The sequence below is a fragment of the Sinocyclocheilus rhinocerous genome, unplaced genomic scaffold (genome assembly GCF_001515625.1).
Source record: "Sinocyclocheilus rhinocerous isolate Xijiao unplaced genomic scaffold, SAMN03320098_v1.1 scaffold4395, whole genome shotgun sequence".
In the NCBI taxonomy this organism is placed as follows: Eukaryota; Metazoa; Chordata; class Actinopteri; order Cypriniformes; family Cyprinidae; genus Sinocyclocheilus; species Sinocyclocheilus rhinocerous.
This window is the reverse complement of record NW_015635544.1, coordinates 140,199-145,030: the sequence shown is the minus strand read 5'-3', so window position 1 is coordinate 145,030 and position 4,832 is coordinate 140,199. Positions and strand designations below refer to the sequence as shown.

General features: G+C 40.9%; 1 protein-coding gene across 3 annotated transcripts in view; it reads left to right on the top strand.

Annotated features, from left to right (window-relative positions):
• Nucleotides 1-4,832, top strand: part of LOC107747314 (phosphatidylinositol 4,5-bisphosphate 3-kinase catalytic subunit beta isoform-like) — a 109,755-nt gene that overhangs the window by 36,192 nt on the left and 68,731 nt on the right. For 2 of the 3 annotated variants that reach the window (XM_016561778.1, XM_016561780.1), the window contains exon 2: nucleotides 2,442-2,505. The gene's annotated coding sequence lies outside the window, so the exon portion shown is untranslated. The remainder of the gene's footprint in view (nucleotides 1-2,441; nucleotides 2,506-4,832) is intronic. The other variant, XM_016561779.1, reaches the window with a different exon arrangement.

The window sequence follows — 4,832 nt, the reverse complement described above, 5'->3', positions numbered from 1 at the left end:
CACTTTGCTTATGAAAGGATTCATGAGATATGTCTGTGATACATTACTCAACGCTGCAAAAACACGTAGAAACCTTTGAAGCTCCCCTCAGCGACCACAATCACAAATATGATGAAGATCTGGTCAGTCGCACTGGTGCTCCTAAATATTTTTTCATAGTCGCACGCAGTAGTTTTCAGTCGCAAATGCGACTGAAATGGTCGCACTGTAGAGCCCTGGGAGGTACAGCTGTGTTGTTCAAACGCGCGTGCAGACGCAGAAGAGGGAAACGCGCCGGCGCCCTGGTTAAGCTCCGCGCGCGGCTTTCGAAATGAACTGAAGGGAACGGACATTCCTCTCGCGAATGTCCATTCCCTTCCTAACAAAACGGATGAACTTCTTCTCCTCACCCGCACCAACAAGGACTTTTCAAACTCTGCTGCACTGTGCTTCACTGAAACCTGGCTGAGTGAAGCCATTCCGGACAACGCGCTTCATCTGCCGGGCTACCAGCTGTTCAGAGCGGATCGCATCGCGGAGTTAACAGGGAAAACGAGAGGTGGTGGATTGTGTTTCTACATCAACGAACGTTGGTGTTCAGATGTAACAACGCTGAAAAAGGTATGCTGTCCTAATTTAGAGGCACTCATCATAAACTGTAAACCTTTCTACTCGCCGCGGAAGTTTTCCTCTTTCATTCTTGTGTATGTGTACGTGCCTCCAGACGCGTGCGTGAGCACCGCGATGCAACAGCTGGCCGAACAAATAACTGAAATGGAGCAAAGGTACCCACTCTATTTGAATCATTCTTGGAGATTTTAACAAATTAAATCTCTCCCAGTGGACTTCAGCTCGGCCTTCAATACCATCATGCCTGATCTTCTCTCAGACAAACTGACCCAGCTCTCCATGCCCTCCCAAATCTGTCAGTGGATTACCAGCTTCTTGACAGACAGGCAGCAGCTAGTGAGGCTGGGAAAACTCACATATAGGACCCTGACTATCAGCACTGGTGCCCCTCAGAAATGTGTTCTCTCCCCACTGCTCTTCTCCCTGTACACGAATGACTGCACTTTAAAGGACCCCTGCACTTCAACCTGCCACAGGAGCTGCTGAAACTGTTCTTTAAGTCAAATTCCTTGTGTGTGTAAACATACTTGGTAATAAAGCTTTTCTGATTCTGATTTTTTCATGGTATTTCAAAGAATGACAATAACAAAGCAGCATGGTTCTTTGAAGCATTCAAAGTACATCAAAGAATACTATAGTTTAAAAAAAACATGGCATTGCAAGGGCACATGCCCAAAAAAACTACTACTGCAATTCCTAGTAAAACACTTTATGAATGTAAAACAGAATTCAGAGAATGTCCAAGTGTTTTCAGGCATGTGTAAAACATTTCCTTTTAAAGTGAGTTTTACAGTCAGCCAGCATAACTGACTTGTCCCATCACCCTGTTTACAGTAACCTTAATGATTCTTCCTATGAAAAGGTGTGGGGGATTATTTTCATGAGGAAGGGTTATACTACTATATGTGAAATCTCTGTAATTGAGCATTTTAAATGGATGCATTAAGACTTATTACAACCTATATGAACAATAAAAAATATATAGTTTTTTCTTTGAATTAAGATTAATTTTCTTACACCATTGGCAAATATTTTCGTTTTAAGCAAAAACTAACACAATTTTGATAATTTTTCAACAAACAAGACATAATATCTTAAAAATCATTTTGCTTCTCAGGTAAATGCATATTGATTTAACCATGTTTAGATATTTTATACTAAAAACAAGACAAAAAAACGAAGTAAGATTTTTTGCAGTGTAAAGACTCCTCAAACCAGGCAACCCGGTGTGGTCTTCTGCTGCTGTAGCTAATCTGCTTCAGGGTTCGACGTGTTCGAAGATGCTCTTCTGCTCTACTGTTGCCTTTCTATCAGCTCAAACCAGTCTGGCCTTTCTCCGCTGACTTATGGCATCAACAAGGCTTAGCCCACAGAACTGCCGCTCACTGAATTTTTTTCTATTTTTTTGACCATTCTATATAAACCCCATAGATGGTTGTGCATGAAAATCCCAGTAGATCAGCAATGTCTACTGTAATGTAACTTAAATCACCTTTCTTCCCATGCTCAGTTTGCACTTCAGCAGACTGTTTTGACCATGTCTACATGCCTAAATGCATTTCGATTGGCTTTCGATGCATTTAGATATTTGCATTAATGAGCAGTTGGACAAGTGTACCTAATGAAGTGGGTGGTGAGTGTGTCACTAAACTCTGTTTGATGGCAAACATTAATGCAGTCAAATTATCCAGAATAACCTGGGGTGATCCTGTACTATGAACTGTTAGCTCCATGAGTTGCTGTCTCAGCTGATATAGGTACACTCAGTTTCATTTCTGCCTCACTTCATCTCAGATATTCTCATCTGAATGCTCTCTGTGTCTTTTTGTCAGATGCAGCATCCTCTTCATCCCATCATGGAGCTGGCTGAGATATAAGAGACTGCAGAGACAGCAGGTAAGTGTGTGTGCGGACTCTGACAGACCAGAATACAAAGACTTTAAGCCAAGGCACTCGAATATGTAGTGAAAAAATAAAAAGCCTTTATTCACATGGCTTTACATTAAAAATAACTCGCAAGTGCACCGACACATAGCGGCTAACATGCCTTCATCAGGGTGCCTACAGGGTGTGAATAAAGGCTATTTATTTTTTCACTACATTTTCAAGTGCCTTGGCTTACGAGTTTTTTGATAATAAGAAATCCCACATCCAAAGAACACCGATTTATGGATTTCATACCCCAGTAGCACTTTTTGCATTTTTTGATGTACTTTACTGTAAACATTTGGAGCAGGTAAAAAAAACAAGATGTGAAGCTTCAGGAGAAAGTATTGGCAATTCCATGAATTTGGTATGATTGGGCTTCCATTGCAATTTTTTTAAATTAAACATACAAATGTAATGCCTTTTGGATAACATATTGGAAACAAGAAACCAGAGTGTGCCCACATCTGCAAAGCCTTCTCCCTAAAAAGAGCCCCATGGCAAGGATGTAAAATGGCTGTATAAAAGTTAAAACCCAAGAGGGTTCGAAAATCTGAAATCGAGTTTGGTCTCGTACTGTATCGCGTACCTTGTCAGTGTCGTGCGCTTTGCTTGGCCATTTGTTGTGATAAACAGGAAAGTGTGTTTAAGCGCCAGCAAAACAGTGTAAAGAAATACTCTTTGTGAGAAGCAGTCAATCAGCAGAAGTTAAAAGCAGCTTGTAAGTGTATTTATTTCTTGTCTCAGTGTTTAGCGCAGTTATCGTTGCTAGGAAACGCTTGTTTTGTTTACTGTGTGGAGACGTGCTGAAATCGCGTTTGGTCTCGTACTGTATCGCGTACCTTGTCAGTGTCGTGTGCTTTGCTTGGCCATTTGTTGTGATAAACAGGAAAGTTGCCAGGTTCACATTACTCCGTTTGCAGTGCATATGTGGTGCGTATTTTTTTCCGCGCTCATGTTAACGGATTAATAAAGCGTGCACACTGCGCACGGTTGCGGTCCGGCAGTGCGTTCCACCAGCTGTGCATCTGCAGCAGTGCAGAGATATGCCTTGTCCAAATACCTAAAATCAACTTCAAAATAATGTCTGTTCAGTAGTCCCTATAACATGACAATTTTAATTTGTGGTGCTTCTAATTAAGTGATAAAAAGCAGTATAATAAATACTAACAAAATAAATAACAATAAATATCACCACTACTCATCTTTGCACCAATAAAACGTAAAAACACTGTTTTCTACCAAATTATATGTAATATCTAATTATTATATTAATATTTAACTTGCATTGGAAAGGTTTCCGTGACCTCTCGTGAGATCTCGGCAAAAAGTCTCACGATTTATTTCCAGAACATGATGCATGATGGGATACACTAAGCCTCGAATAGCGCTCCAGAGCGGTATTCGAGATAGTGTGGATTTAGTGTGCGTTAAGGGCACTGCGCTTTGGAATTTTTAAGACCTGGGACAGTCTTGCGCACTTACTTCCTGTCACGCGCACGCGCTCTCTGTGTGTGTGTTTATGTGTGTGTATAATATATATATATATATATATATATATATATATATACAGCTTGCTACGTGTACTGCGTTAGGCTAACCGAGACTTGTCATTTGCACTTATATATTGTTGCTCTTTTGTTAGTTTTGACTGCTTTTATTGTCTTCATTTGTAAGTCGCTTTGGATAAAAGCATCTGCTAAATGACTAAATGTAAATCTAAATGTAAATGTAAGAGGGTGCTGTCAGAGATGTCTGAGCCCCTGACCTCCCTTACCTCAGCAGCCTGTGAGCACAGCTTTACATCCTCCTGAGACTGTTGAGTCAAAGGTAAAGTAGGTCTTTTGACTAAATATTGTCCATAACATTTTTCCACATGGTTTGGCAAAATGTAGGTGGGCTTAGATGTTTTTGACAGGTGCCCTGTTCTTTGGAATGTCATTGGAATGTCCCATTGTCTCCACTTGTTGTTAATGGCCTTTATGGTATTTCATAGCACATCAAAGGTTTTGGATAGGGGTGCTCCGATTGATCGGCTACCGATCACTATCGGCCGATAATCACGTTGGGATGTTTGATCGGCGGTCTCTAAAAAGGCCGATCTCAAAAAAACGATCTCAAGCTGATGATGCTGCCATGAAAGGTTTGGCACGACATGCAGCTGCACGTCTCAGTCTCTGTCCGGCGCGGGTGAAATAATTATAATGCTCATATTTCTTCATTAGATAACTTATAAAGTAATTTGAAAACCTTGTGTGAGACATAAACTTCACAAACAGCGTGAGTGAATCACCGCG